The sequence below is a fragment of the Emys orbicularis genome, chromosome 9 (assembly GCF_028017835.1).
Source record: "Emys orbicularis isolate rEmyOrb1 chromosome 9, rEmyOrb1.hap1, whole genome shotgun sequence".
NCBI classification, from domain to species: domain Eukaryota; kingdom Metazoa; phylum Chordata; order Testudines; family Emydidae; genus Emys; species Emys orbicularis.
In genome coordinates this window covers 24,167,177-24,183,501 of record NC_088691.1, presented here as the reverse complement: position 1 = coordinate 24,183,501, position 16,325 = coordinate 24,167,177, and the positions used below count along the sequence as shown (strand labels likewise).

Sequence of the window (16,325 nt, the reverse complement as noted above, 5' to 3'; positions counted from 1 at the left end):
CATGGTGAAGCGGGGCACACAGGACCCCCCTGGAACTCACCAATATTACCGTAGGCAGAAAGAAAGGTGGAACTGGGAGCGGCAGGAACCACATGACAGATATTCAGGGCCAACTCAGAACTTCCTACCTACGTTTGCCAAAGGCGGCTCACAAACCGGGATGCCCCTTGCAGGAGTCGCCTGAGGGCAGCTCCAACTAAAGCACTGTCTGGCTCCACCTCTTCACGGTTTGGCTCCTGCTCCTTCCCTATCTCATTTCCCTAGTCTAAACTACAGTGTCTTTGCTAAAATAACAGCTCAAAACCTTAGAAAAGCCAAGTGCCACTCCCAAGAGGGACATTAGCAAAGAAATGCAACAAGATAACTGCTCAAGACGTACAAGGACATTCCAGGGTCAAATATATCACTATCAGGACTTTCTGAGGCTAACCAGACACCACCACAGCACTAACCCCTTTAATCCAAACACATGAATAGCATCCGAGGCAGTTTTTTCTGTTACAAGTGCTCTTGCTTTCCTCACATAGCATCGGTGGGGCTGTGCGTGTATGTGTGAGGTAATACCACTGGGGACGGTAGGAGGGCTCAGGGGACTGGAAGCGGAATACAGAGCTTTCTACCCCCAGGCCACCTGCAGTCTGATGATGTTTCAGCGGTCTACTTGAAATGAATCAGTGGTATCAACCCAGTCCCTCAGGGGAAAAGGTTCACTTCAAAATATATTAACATCACCAGCTGTCACTAATGGTCACTCTTTGTTGGCGCACACCGTAGAAAGGCCAAAACATGAAAGGGTCTCGGAGACTGAATAATCTTCTCTCACCTAGAGTTGGGAGCGCTCAGTCTCTCATCTAGCTATATAATTATATACAACTGTGCACGTTTTAAAATGCACCTCTACTAGAGTATGCCTTCCTGCCACTGGGTTTAAGTGGACCCATGGGCTCTGAATCTCAAGTCAATTGTTGATCTAGTGGTCAGGAGCTAGTGCTTTCACTGTGACAGCTGGGTTCAGTTCAGGGAAGGCTCTCCCTTTTTTACTTGGATTGTAAAACTCCCTGTGGCTGTCTTTTTGTTATATGTGTGTCATAATGGAGCTGTGGTTTCTTTACCACTAAACAAATAATAGGGATAATTGTTCACACACCTGTCTTTTACTTTTTCACTGGGAGAATAAGCTGCCTGTGTCATTTTGGACTTCTGACCTTTTTTTAAAAATTACTAGGGCAGCCTAGAATTCTCACACCTGGGAGTGCCAGGAGCTAAGATTATTGCTCATACTGTGAGCTCAGACAGTGGGAGAGAGACCATGTTTCATGTCATCGTCTCAGCCTAGTTAAAAGCAAACCTGGCTGAACTGACTACAGTCCAGTCCTCCTTGGCTGGATGGAGGATGGCCATAACTGAGATATTATGTATTTACTTGTGGATCTTATAGAGATGGATGCCAACCTGGGGACTCTCCTGTGTGTGTACTACTAATGTCCTAACAGCACTTGTGTTTTCCCACCCCCGCAAGTAGTGATGAGAACAGAAGTACAATAATTGATGACTTAGACATGAATCTCTGAATATTCTGATCTTATATGTGGGGATGGTAGTATATCCTTGAATGAAAAAGCACAGGAAATAATGAAGAGCGGTTTTAATACAAAAAGGATCTCACAGATTGATGTGCCTTTTTCTGCATTATTTCTAACTCATTTCAGTGTGATTCATTCCCTTCCCTGTTTCAGAAAAACTGACAAATTTGCAGCCAACTAAAAAATAACAAAAAATAAACCACAAAAGAAACTGTAAATAGCTTAGTTTTTACTGTTCTTTTTTCCTATTTTCCATTGTTTGTAAAACTTCTCAAAAACTTGAAGCTAGGGTTTCATTCTGGAATGGCTTTGTCTTTTTTCCATTTAGCAAATGACAATTTATCTCCTATTTCTAAGTCATGGAATTTATGGAACTAATTGTTTACCTTCTTAGTGGTGCAATGGCTTCACCAAGGGTGTTACTAAAGACCTAGCAACAAGGTTTTTCATTTAATAGCTATGTCTGCAGAGGGAGCACCCAGCATTTTTTGTTATTCCCACAGTAATAGCCATTTAACATGTTACACGCTCGCACAGGTCCTAGAATAAGGGATTCTAAAAGAAATTTGATATTAAACAGGAAGACACTGCACCAGACAGCATGTATGCTAACATTAAGGCTGTCCTAACTATAAAGGGAAGGGTAACAACCCTCCTGTATACAATACTATAAAATCCTTTTACCTGTAAAGGGTTAAGGAGCTCAGGTAACCTGGCTGACACCTGACCCAAAGGATCAACAAGGGGACAAGATACTTTCAAATCGGGGGGGGGGGGAAGCTTTTGTTTGTGCTCTTTGTTTTGGTGGGACTAAGAGGGACCGGACATTAATCCATGCTCTCCAAATCTTTCTGAACAAGTCTCTCATATTTCAAACTTGTAAGTAATAGCCAGGCAAGGTGTATTAGTTTATCTTTGTTTTTCTCAACTTGTGAATGTTCCCTTTGCTAGAGGGAGGTATCCCTGTTTTGCTGTAACTTTGAAACTAAGGCTCGAGGGGGTTCCTCTGGCTCTTTGAATCTGATTACCCTGTAAAGTTATTGTCCATCCTGATTTTACAGAGATGATTTTTACCTTTTCTTTTTAATAAAATCCTTCTTTTAAGAACCTGACTGATTTTTCCATTGTCCAAAGACTCAGGGTTTGGGTCTTTGATCACTTTGTAGCCAATTGGTCAGGATATTATTCCCAATCCTCCCCAGGAAAGGGGGTGTAAGGGCTTGGGGGGATATTTTGGGGGAAGAGGAACTCCAAGTGGTCCTTTCCCTGTTTCTTGTTAAATCACTTGGTGGTGGCAGCGTACCAGGTTTTAACCTAAGATGGTAGAAATAAGCTTAGGGGGCTTTCATGCGGGTCCCCACTTCGGTACCCTAGAGTTCAGAGTGGGGAAGGAACCCTGACAAAGGCATATGGTGCCCAAGTGAGGTTTCAACAGAGTATACACACACCATCTATAGTCTATACTTTACCCCTTTCCTGAGGTTGGATTTTATAGGTAACATAAGTAATAAGACCACAATATTGACTTCCAATTTCTGGCAATAATCCCGTATATGGTCTTGGGCAAGTCTCTCCTTCTCTCTGTGTCTCAGTCTCTCCCTCTGTAAAACGTAGACAATGATTTTTCCCAATTTAGGGGAGTTACGGACATTAAATGAATGTTTGTAAAGTGTTCTGAGATCTTTGGCTTGAAAGCACTAGAGGACGTCAAAGAGTTAATTATTGTTGCTATTATACATGTGATAAGTAGCTGTTAACTATTGTTTATTGTTTGTATTAAAGTAATGCCTTGAGGTTCCAACCCAGATCAGGTCCCACAGTGCTAAGTGCTGTCTGTGCATATAGTAAGAGACAGTCCCTTCCCTGAAGAACTCTAAACAACCAAAAGAGACAAAACGGGGGGTGGGGGGTGGGGGAGAGGAGGAAGAAGTATTATCATCACAGTTTTACAGTAGAGAACTGAGGTACAGAGGGATTAAATGACTTGCCCAAGGTTACACAGAAAGTCTAGGATTTTAACCCAGGTTTCCTGAGTCACAGCTCAGTGACTTCACAAGACCACCTTTCCTCTCTGTCGGAGAATTGAGGATTTCCGTATCCTCTGCTAAATGCTATTTCATAATTTATTAGAGTAACACTCCTCTGTGGTACCACATATCCCTGCACTTCCGATGCAGTAATGCACTCGAAAGACTATTTTTCCATTTAGCCCCCTGACATAAAAGCCTGTACTGTCTTGTGATTCCAGTCCCTTCTGCAATGATACAATGCCAATAGATAGTGCTCTTAAATGTAGACTTTGGAAAAGAAACTGATCCACACAGTTGGGTATTACGTATAGGTAAGAAATGATCAGAAGAGGACAACTCTTATAAGGCACTTACGACTGTTCAGGTAAATTGAGCAATAAGGATGCTAGACGATTCCAACCCCTCTTTTCCTAACAGACATCCTCTTGTGCAATGCAGAATCTCACTCTGGCCCTCTCTGCTGTCAGCAAGGGGGATGACAACTCAGGGCCTCCACCCCTAGGTGCTAGTGAGACACCATCTCTTTCTAGTGGGTTTCCTCTGTATCTCTTTAGCATGGCACAGAGAGAATGATAATATAATTGTCACTATCACTGGATTCCTCTTGGCTCATTAGCTGAGATTACAAAGTGAAGGGCAAAGAGGGAGAACAATTCTTCAGTCTCATCTGAGAACAAAGATTAATGTCAACTGGCTAGCCATGCAAGCAGCAGAAATTATTCAACTAAAAGCCTGTCAATCACCATTTATTGCTGTGCCTGATGCAGCAGCTTCCTCCAGAAGCAAAGCAATCTGTAAGTACATCTGGAATAGTGTTTATGATAGTAAAATGCTAAAAAACATTCAATCAATTTTGGAAGGAATATAAATCCTCATCCTTCAGGGCATATACCAATCTCTAATTACCAGGAGGAAACTTTCCCTGGGGATCAGTTATCATATAACTGCCTGCTACAGGGTTTCTCACACTTTCCTCTGAAAGATCCAGTATTGACCATTGTTAGAGACAAGATATTGCACTAGATGAGACAACTGGTCTGATCCAGTCTGGCAATTCCTATGCTTCTGTGTTCCTAACCTATTACTCCCATTGGAAAGTCATCAGCAAGACACAATAAATTAGCTTTCAGGATCCAGTAATCTGTCATTGGTAGTTGATTATTCTTGCAGAGTGACTTTGATAACTGCCACGTGTGCATGAGGCACAATTTTAATGCAACTGATGGAAATGAAGGAACATCTTTCAATCAACCCCCGAGTTAGCCCTGGCCACTATGGTTCTGCTCGGTTGAGACAAATATTGCAACAGCCTGCTGGAGCTAGAAGGAGAGCTTAACTCAACGTGAGAGCTTGGATGTTGGGAAAACAAAAGGGGAACTATCAGGGAACCCAAGAATGTTCCACCTCAAATGCGATGGGTGGTTAAGCACTGTAATAAATTGCCTAGGGAGGTTGTGGAATCTCCATCATTGGAGATTTTTAAGAGCAGGTTAGACAAACACCTGTCAGGGATGGTCTAGATAATACTTAGTCCTGCCATGAGTGCAGGGGACTGGACTAGATGACCTCTCGAGGTCCCTTCCAGTCCTATGATTCTATTAAATGTTACCCAGTGTCACCGCCTGCCATGCAAATGATAAAGTGGCTCCAGACACTGGAGTTCTAATCGTGCTACATGCAAGTGAAGAGCACTGTGTGGGAGGACAAAGAATTATTAGAGGGGCAGAGGAAGCCAAGGAAAACCTGCATGACAAGCTATAAACACAAATAACTATGGAATCGTTTAAGTTTAATAGGCTGTTTTTTAAAGAAGCTCAAGTTCAGTGAACAGGAACACTTTAATCATTTTACATTTTTATAGTAAAAAACCATATAATGTTTTAGTTCACTAGGTTTCTTCAAATCAAAATGACTGCTTCAAACTTCAGATGACGTAATGTCTGATCCTACCGTATCTACATAGCAGTCAGTGGGTGCCCTGCCTGAGTAAGGACTGCAGCAAAAAGGGGACAGCAATACTGAGTGATACAGACTAATGCAGACAAGCCAGTGTGCAAACTTCTCCTATGCAGCTCAATTGACCCCACCTGTAGCAACCGCTGTTATTTCAGTCCTGAGCTCCCTGTACAGCTCTGCCACGACACTTCATTCTTGACCACCAACACCCTCAAATATTGCAATCCTGGGATCTCCAGGACTCCGTCAATGCATCTTCACTCACAATTAAGCCACCCTGTCATTTCAACCCTGAGACTGCTAAAGAAGTCCAACTGTGGAAAACTGAACAAGAGAAACCAACTGGAAGAGAGGGCAGATGAATTTGTTTTGATATTCTGTGAAGGGATCTTTTGCAGGTTCTTCAGTCAACCATCTGATCACCCAACACAGGGGAGTGGAATTTTAAACCACAGGGACAGGTCCTGAATGTTTTTTATTTCAAATTATTATATATTTTGGCAGCAACCAGCAATCTAGCCCAAATATTTTTTTTTCTGGCAAATGGCAGCTCAGGATGTAGAGCAAAGAAAGAATGTGTTCTCTGATGTACCCTAGGAAAGGGAGTCAGGAAACTTTAGTCCCTTTTTTTATTCATGGGTAGTGGTATGTGATCTGCACAGTGAGATGGCAGCCTTGATAGGTCCCATCATGACAGTGATGTCACGGCTCCCGCTCTAGGATGGGAATGAGGAGCTGTGACGTTCCCCTCTGGTGTTATCTGGACCGGTGATCTGCTAGGTCACCCCAATCCTTGACTCTGGGAGCCAGCCATACCCTGCTCTGCTGTGAGAACCCCACTCCTGGGCTGTTCACGCACAGCCTCTGGCATGTAAGCTGCTCCCAGCTACTTGCAAGTGAATGACACTAGCCAATATCTCCGGTCCCAGACACAGCCCTAGGAACCTCCACCTTGCAGTGTCCAGTTATGCCCGCTGGACACTGCAAGCTTATATGAGTTCGTCAATTTAACAAAGAAATTGATATGCACCAGGCTTGTTATCCCAAGGGGAGACTCTGTCACACTTCAAACCAAAAGCACTGCTTCAGGTAGAATAAACAAACAGATTTATTAACTATAAAGAAAGATGTTAAGTGATTATAAGTAACTCAGAGTGGTTACCAAAATAAAATAAAATATAAGCATGCAGTATAAACTCTCAACCCTATTAGACTGGGCAGCAACTAGATTAAGCAGTTTTTCTCACTCCACTGAATATTGCAATCCTTAATATACAGGTTTGTTCCTTAAACCAGGCCATTCTCCTGTGTTGGAGTCTTGTCTTCTTCTCAGTGTCTTGGTTGCTTGCAGCATAGGTGGGGGCAGGAGAAGGGCCCAGTATGTGTCCACTCTATCTGTTTTATACTCTAGTCTATGTGCTTGGGGAGCACAAGTCCAGGCATGTCTGGAGGGCATTACTGAGTCTCTCTAAGCAAGGTTCATTGAATCATAGAAGATTAGGGTTGGAAGACACCCTCAGGAGGTCATCTAGTCCAACCCCCTGCTCAAAGCAGGACCAACACCAATTAAATCATCCCAGCCAGGGCTTTATCAAGCCAGGCCTTAAAAACCTCTAAGGATGGAGATTCCACCACCTCCCTAGGTAACCCATTCCAGTGCTTCACCACCCTCCTAGTGAAATCGTTTTTCCTAATATCCAAACTAGACCTCCCCCATTGCAACTTGAGACCATTGCTCCTTGTTCTGTCATCTGCCACCACTGAGAACAGATGAGCTCCATCCTCTTTGGAACCCCTTCAGGTAGCTGAAGGCTGCTATCAAATCCCCCCCCCTTCTCTTCTGCAGACTAAACAAGCCCCGTACCCTCAGTCTCTCCTCATAAGTCATGTGCCCCAGCCCCCTGAACATTTTCGTTGACCTCCGCTGGACTCTCTCCAATTTGTCCACATCCTTTCTGTAGTGGGGAGCCCAAAACTTGACACAATACTCCAGAGGTGGCCACACCAGTGCCGAATAGAGGGGAATAATCACTTCCCTCGATCTGCTGGCAATGCTCCTACTAATGCAGCCCAATATGCCATTAGCCTTCTTGGCAACAAGGGCACACTGCTGACTCATATCCAGCTTCTCATCCACTGTAATCCCCAGGTCCTTTTCTGCAGAACTGCTGCTTAGCCAGTTGGTCCCCAGCCTGTAGCGGTGCATGGGATTCTTCCGTCCTAAGTGCAGGACTCTACACTTGTCCGTGTTGAACCTCATCAGATTTCCTTTGGCCCAATCCTCCAATTTGTCTAGATCACTCTGGACCCTATCCCTACCCTCCAGCATATCTACCTCTCCCCCCAGCTTAGTGTCATCTGTGAACTTGCTGAGAGTGCAATCTATCCCATCGTCCAGATCATTAATAAAGATGTTGAACAAAACTGGCCCCAGGACCCACTCCTGGGGCACTTCCCTTGATACTGGCTGCCAACTAGACATCGAGCTGTTGATCATTACCCATGGAGCCCGACAATCTAGCTAGCTTTCTATCCACCTTAGGCCTGGTCCACACTAACCCCCCACTTCGGACTAAGGTATGCAAATTCAGCTACGTTAATAACGTAGCTGAATTCTAAGTACCTTAGTTCGAACTTACCGCGGGTCCAGACGCGGCAGGCAGGCTCCCCCGTCGATGCCGCGTACTCCTCTCGCTGAGCTGGAGTACCGGCGTCGACGGTGAGCACTTCCGGGATCGATCCGGGATCGATTTATCGCGTCTAGACAAGACGCGATAAATCGATCCCAGAAGATTGATTGCTTACGGCCGGACCAGGAAGTAAGTGTAGACCTGCCCTTTTAGTCCACTCATCCAATCCATACTACTTTAACTTGCTGGCAAGAATACTGTGGGAGACCCATATCAAAAACTTTGCTAAAGTCAAGATATATCATGTCCACCGCTTTCCCCATATCCACAGAGCCAGTTATCTCATCATAGAAGGCAATCAGGTTGGTCAGGCATGACTTGCCCTTGGTGAATCCATGTTGACTGTTCCTGATCAACTTCCTCTCCTCCAAGTGCTTCAAAATGGTTTCCTTGAGGACCTGCTCCATGATTTTTCCAGGGACTGAGTTGAGGCTGACCGTTCTGTAGTTCCCCAGGTTCTCCTTCCCTTTTTTTAAATATGGGCACTATATTTGCCTTTTTCCAATCGTCCGGGACCTCCCCCGATCGCCACAAGTTTTCACAGATAATGGCCAATGGCTCTGCAATCACATCAGTCAATTCCCTCAACACCCTCGGATGCATTAGATCTGGACCCGTGGACTTGTGCATGTTCAGCTTTTCTAAATAGCCCTTAACCTGTTCTTTCACCACTGAGGGCTGCTCACCTCCTCCCCATACTGTGCTGCCCAGGGCAGCAGTGTAGGAGCTGACCTTGTCTGTGAAGACCGAAGCAAAAAAAGCATCAAGTACTTCAGCTTTTTCCACATCTGTCACTAGGTTGCCTCCCCCATTCATTAAGGGTCCCACACTTTCCCTGACCTTTTTCTTGTTGCTAACATACCTGTAGAAACCCTTCTTGTTACCCTTCACATCCCTTGCTAGCTGCAACTCCAGTTGTGTTTTGGCCTTCCTGATTACACGCCTGCATATCAGAGAAATATTATTATACTCCTCCCTAGTCATCTGACCAAAGTTTCCACTTCTTATAAGCTTCCTTTTTGAGTTTAAGCTCACCAAAGATTTCACTGTTAAGCCAAGCTGGTTGCCTGCCATATTTGCTATTCTTTCTGCACATCGAGGACTCCAGTGGCACATTAAAGACTAACAGATTAGTCAAATCTGTTAGTCTTTAAGGTGCCACCGGACTCCTCATTGTTTTTGTGGATACAGACTAACAGAGCTACCCCTCTGATACTTTCTGCACATTGGGATGGTTTGTTCCTATGCTCTCAATAAGGCTTCTTTAAAATACAGCCAGCTTTCCTGGACTCCTTTCCCCCCTCATATTTGCATCCCAGGGGATCCTGCCCATCAGTTCCCTGAGGGAGTCAAAGTCTGCTTTTCTGAAGTCCTGGGTCCATATTTTGCTACTCTCCTTTCTTCCTTTTGTGAGGGTCCTGAACTCAACCATCTCATGGTCACTGCTGCCCAGGTATGGCCTCATGCAGGTGAGTCATTGCATTGTAGCTCCCCTGCTGGACTATGGCTGGACTACTGATGGTTTGTTTGACACCCCACCCGGGTGTTGGTTACTTTCCTTGCTGTTGCCTCTGGGGAGCTAATATCCGACTGATTCCCCCAACTTACAGCATGTTTTAGTGACAACCATACTACACAATTCTCATAACTTCATATGCATTAATGATATACATATATGGATAGAGAAATGACTTTCAGCAGATCATAACCTTTCCCCGATACCTTACAAGGCATGCTTTATACATAAGATCACAATTATATGAAAATGAGGAATATGGAGGTTACACCACGCTCCCCCAAGGTATAGAATGTCACAGGAGCACCAAGAAAAGTAATGGAAAATAAACTGATTTTACTTGCCTGCCGGAAAAATCATCAAGCCAGGCTGAATCGAGCACACTGCCTGAGTCCAAAAATGGGGGTCAGCGGCCTGCAGTGCACTGTCACCCTAATCCCAGCAGTGGGGAGGGGGCCAAAAGGGCCACACACTGACCCTGAAGGGAATCTGCCAAAAAGTTAACTCAGTCTCTTGCTGCATTCACTTTTCCATTGAGCCCCCTCTGCACCATGAGAGTCCTCTGAGGAAAGGATCCAGAGGCAACTTCAGGCAGTGAACTTCCTGGCAGCGTGGCTTCAGTGCCCTTCTGCTAGGGAACATTGGGGGCAGAGGGCCCCAGAACTGCCCCAGATGGCCCCCAAGCTTTCATGAGATCTCAGGGGATCTGCAGGTTTTGGGAGCTGAACACAGCAGGAGATGGAAGGGATCAAAATAGAATAAACCTGACAGATCCCTCCACATGCACACGCGCTGGCTCCTTTGTGGATTTTTCTGTGGGAAGGAGCAATCAGGACCATGAATCTTCTCTCAGGATTAGACGACTTTTAAAATAACATGCTATTCTGATCACTACCCCTGACAAGGTGCAAGAATGCTGCTGTGAACGCCAAAGATCTGCAGCCCTTACTCATTGCCTGACTCCGCTCTGGTCACGTAAAATGAAAGCATAATAAAGTCACTTAGATGGAAGGGTTTCTTGGGTTTTTTTCCTCTCTGTGTATTGCGGAGGGCTTAAAAGCAAGAATGATTATTCTTTTTCTTTGGAAGCAGAGAACATGCCTGGTGGAACAGTTACAGCATAACCTTCCACCAGGAAAGAGAAAAAACAAAAACTGGCCTGTCTGGATTCCTTACCATTCAGGATGCAGAATGGGACCACATTCTGAGCAAAAGAAATGCCAGATTTGATTTAAAAAATTAATTAATTCCAGCCCATCCCGCTTGCAATGAGGAAGCCCACGTCAGGGCTGAAGAATCTATGCACACAAGTTTTGGAACCAGCCTGTATTTAACCTGGCCCTACGTGTGCCTTAGAACGTTATAAATCCAGACAGCTGATGGGCTACTGAGGAGGAAAGATTTATGCCTTTTTGCCACTGTTCCAGCATCTTGTGGTCAAGATTGCAAGTCCTGGTGGAAAGAGTTAGTCATGTTTTTTATTAAGAGGAGAGTGAGCTTCTGTCCTTGAAGCTCAAAGTACCGCACAAACCAACAAGCCCTCTTTATAAAGGAGTGACAGTCCCAAGGTATTGATTATTATTCTTTGGAAAAACATATTTTACCCTTCTGTCTCTCCCAGTGCAATGTATTTCTATGAAGTTTTCTGCCCCAACACCCCTGTTTACAGTTTTGAAATCTTTGCAGCTATGTACAACAGCTAATTGTTATCCAGATACTGTGATGAGGGCCAAAGAAGTATCTAGACATATAGGTACCCCCCACCCCCCAATAGCCTGAATGTGTTGATCTTCACAGCACACTAAACAACCCATTTCTTCTCCCTAGCTTTTGGAGAGGGAGGAGTTTGCTGCAAGCTGCTGGTATGAATCCGTGGTAAAGGGAGTGTTTTTCTGGTTTGGGAAAACTGCTGTGTTTGGTTTTGTTGGTCTGTATTTTTAGAGTACACCAAAGGAACCTACCCAGAGCTTTTCAGATAATCCTAAAAAAGTGCCTATAGAAATCTAAAGAAGTAAAAATGTATTGGAGGGTGAGGAATCCCAGATTTCAAGTTTACATCTGTGCAAGAAGCAAAGGGATTGTCCATGGAAAATTACCCAAAGGGAGTACGAAAACTGTTACAAATATGGAATCAAAGGTAGAAAGTGGTAAGAACCCTCATTTACCACCCCCTTCCCAAAATAAGGGCACTTCAGGCTATATCCATGCCCTGCAAGGTAAAGCAAAACACAAAGTTATCCTTCTTGGTTCAATTATTTGTTAAATAAAATGCATTATAGTGTGATGTAGTATAAAAGCCTCAAGGGCTGAGTAGCACAGTGAATTCCTGCCTTACACTTTCACTTCAGATTATCTAGGTTAAAAATCTTGATTTAGGTGACCTAAATTGCCTCCCACTAGTTCCTATGTAACACACCCTCAAATCACTTTCTAGTTGGAAAATCTCCACCTCTCGCACACAAGTGGGAGAGCAGTGAGTGTTGCAACATCTATAAACAAAGCCATGCAGAAGCCCTAGTCTAAGATAGCAAAGAAACTAGATAGCAGAAGCAAACAGCATTAGGTTAGTGCAACCACCTCTTGGCTTTTCTAGCCCTCTGGTCTCTCCGTTTGCCCAATCAAAATCAACAGGGATTATTTGCCTTCACCTGCAGTTGGTTTCTAATTTCTTCTCTTCCCCATTAAGAGTTTTCATCTGTGTTTCATCTAGATGGCTAAAAACAAAACCCTAATCAAAGCTATTAACTCTGTGTCTGCCAGACCTGCGTTCATTCTCCAGGTTAATGGACCAGGCATTCTTACTGGTGCATGATTCTCTCCAATGTGGGATCTACATATGTCTTCCCATTTGTAAAGAGGCAGCAAACACCTGCCAATTCTGATCCTCAACGAGAAAAAGCTCCCTATTTTCATGATTGTGTCACAACCATAAATATCTTTCTGAGCTCAAATGTAGCATTTTAAGGAGCCAAGTTCTCTGCTGGTGTAATTGGGTGAAATTCCATTAAGGTCAATGGAGCTGCACCAATTGATACCAGCACAGAACTTTGCCCAAGGTGTCCATATGAGAGGGGAAAGGGGGTTTCAGTTACTAACTCCTGGATGTAAAGGGAGCAGAGGCGGGTTCTAGAGGAAGAGCTAGCAGGCTTTTCATTCCGGCTGCACTATTGATACTGCAAACAAAGCCTTGCCCTGCAAAACTAAATGGATCAGAATCTGATATAGCAAAAGAAAGTTTTCATTTATACTCTGACCCTTTACACATAGAGACAACATTGCTTGGTAGCTGAAAATAGAACAACATACCAACGAGTTTTTCCAGTTGGAGACCATTGCCCTTCCCCTCCCCCCTGTCTTGCAATTTAGTGCATCAGGCAAACATGTTTTATTCTAATTACTCTGTCAAGGGAAAGGAAAGAACCTGATGCAAGAAGAATTATGACCTTATGTTATATGATCCTAATTTATAAATAAAACAATAAAATATTGCTGACACGCCACACACAGCCCAGAACTTGGAACAACAGTAAATCCCTTTTTAAAGGAATCTGTGAATTTACTCCATGAAGGAGATGACAGCTGTCTATATTATAAAGCATAGCGCAGATAGGCCAGGGTGTCGGCTTTCTCACTCCTGACATGCAGCACCTCCTGTTATTCCAGTCCTGGGTTCCCCAATCAGCTCTGCCAACGTAACTCAATGCCAAGTTACAACACCCCTGCTATTTCAGTCCTGACTCTGGCAAACAAGTCCAATTGTGCGAACTTGCATGAAGGTTTTGCTATGAGGATGCCTGGCGGTTAAACTGAGAAAGCCCCTGGATCTGAACGAGAATGAAACAAATAGATTGGGAGGCACTCCAGGAAGCGAGGTCAGTCACCTTTCATTATGGCTGAAGATGCTGAATGGGGACAGTATCCATTAACAAATTATTTTAGTTCCCTTTTACTTGAGTTACTCAAATGTTCTTTCAAATAATGATCCAGATAAAATTCAAATAAAATATCCAGATGGTAGTTAAACCTGATGGTAAGAAAAAACTTCTGTGTTGCGTTGAAATGTTAAACCAGGGGTTGCCAACCTGAGCCTGAGAAGGAGCCAGAATTTACCAATGTACATTGCCAAAGAGCCACAGTTATATGTCAGCAGCCCCCCATCAGCTCTCAGCACCTCCCACCCACCGGCAGCCCCGCTGATCAGCCTCTCCCCCTCCCTCCCTGCACCTCCCAATCAGCTGTTTTGTGGCATGCAGGAGGCTCTGGGGGGAGGAGTGAGGGCACAGCAGGCTCAGGGGAGGGGGCAGAAAGGGGGGTAGTGGGGGCTGGGCCTGTGGCAGAGCCAGGAGTTGAGCAGTGAGCACCCCCCGGCCCATTGGAAAGTTGGCGCCTGTAGCTCCAGCCCCGGAGCCGGTGCCTACACAAGAAGCTGCATATTAACTTCTGAAGAGTGGCATGTGGCTCTGGAGCCACAGGTTGGCCACCCCTGTGTTAAGCTATTACGTACCATATTACTGATTTGTTCATTTTTGTTACATACCCCATTAGAAAGGCACCTATCACAAAGCAACTCAGCAATACAAAATCAACCAGAAAGGATCAAGCAGCCCAAATACCCAGGCATACCGAAATGGGGATCAACAGACTCCAGATCCCACTCCTCACTCTGCAGTTACTCACTGTTTGACATTGGCAAGTAGGTTAAGCACCCAATGCTTCAGTTTCCCCTTCTGTCACACAGAGGGAAATGGGACCTGCCCAGCTTTGTGACAGCAGAGCTTGTCAAATGATTTCAAACTCTCCTAATGAATGAATTATTCACCAATTGGTGATGGGACAAATTCTGAATGATGTATCTGAAAAATTACACCAGATCCTTAGCTGGTGTAAATCAACACAGCTCCATTGACTTCAATAGATCTGTGCCAATGTACATCACCTGAGGATCTGACCCACTGCATTTGACCATCTAGACAGCTAGTGCAGCAGTGAAAAAATGTATATGAAGCTGATTTATTCCACAATTTGTGCCCCCAAATGTCAAATATGTGATGTGAAAATACTATTTGACCAGCTGTAGTACAGGAATTTGGAGATCCTTGACTGAAAGGTAGCAGATGATATGGCCTCTCACAGCAGTGAAGTAAATGGAGTTATTTCTGACGTGCACCGTGTGAGAGGAGAATCAGACTCTGTAATTGCACAGATTGTTCATTGTGATTATTCTATGAGGATGAAGGTGATGGGCTGGTTGGTATAACTGGGGCTGGGCTAGGGGTGGCAGATGGGATGAGTTTCCATCCGTGTGTTGTGAAGAATTAACTGAACTATCAGAGCACTATCCACCACCTAAACTGCTCTTTCTTCCCCCAGTCCACATAATTATAACATTGGGGCAGGCCTACACTAGAAGCGCTACATCGGCGTAGCTGTGCTGCTGTAGCGCTTCTGGTGAAGACGCTCTAAGCCAACAGCAGCACAATTACTCCACCTCCACAAGACATAGCGCCAGTGTGGACAGTGCATAGGTCTCTGTAACTTGCATCGCTCAGAAGGGTGTCTTTTTCACACCTCTGAGCAACATAAGTTAGTTCGACGTAAGCGGTAGTGTAGACCTGTCCGTTGTTTTTCATGCTCCTATTAGCCCACGTGCGACAGATGATGTGACAGTGCAATGTAGGCTTCCATTTCACAGCATGGGTTGATCATTTCCTCTGTTAAGAATTACTATCCCCATTTCACAGATGGGTAAAGTTGAGGTACAGAGAAGTGAAAGCCCAAAGTCACACAGTGAATGCAGCCAAGGACAGAAGCAAGAGAGTGCTGACTCCTAATACTATGCACTACTAGCTGATAAGCAGCAATGCCTTCCTGTTACAATAATATTATAAAAAACAGCATTTGACTTATTACTATTAGCAGCTGGTGCATTGAATAGATGGTAGCATTAAGGAAAAATCATGATCAATGCAGTTAAACACTCTCCAAAAGTCAAAGTTAACTCTTCTGTAATTGACAGGAGAGCTTATGTTACCAAATATATGGGCCTGATCAATAGACAGCCTTGAACTGCGGGCAAGAGAGCATGCTTTTGATCTGCAGTTTTAAAGCGTTGGCATTTCTTACCATCCAGCCTAAAAACCTGCCTGACTAGTTTATTTTCATTTTAAATGTAAAGGACAACCGGGTAAAAATTCGACCAGTGCAGGGGAACACCTGGGTTCATATTTACTCCAGGAGGCTCGTGGACTGAGGCCTAGAACATGAAAGTGGCACTGGTTATAGAGGTAAAGGCACAAAGGAGGACAGAGCATTGTTCCTGAACTAGTGTTTCGGGCACCATGGAAGCACTATCATTCTCAGGATGTTAATGGGACTGTTAATGGGACAGTCATGAGTGCACATATTGATGGAGGGGATACTAGGAAATGGGAAACAGGAAAGGGAATAGGGAGAAAATACTGGATTATGATATTTGGATTTTAGACCACAGATAGGCGGATGGGAATATGGTGACCCATATAGGCGGATGGGAATATGGTGACCACAGATA

At 44.4% G+C, this 16,325-nt stretch overlaps 1 protein-coding gene across 1 annotated transcript in view; it reads right to left on the bottom strand.

Annotated features, from left to right (window-relative positions):
* AR (androgen receptor) overlaps window positions 1-16,325 on the bottom strand; it is a 105,464-nt gene that overhangs the window by 38,084 nt on the left and 51,055 nt on the right. The gene's annotated exons all lie outside the window — the stretch shown is intronic.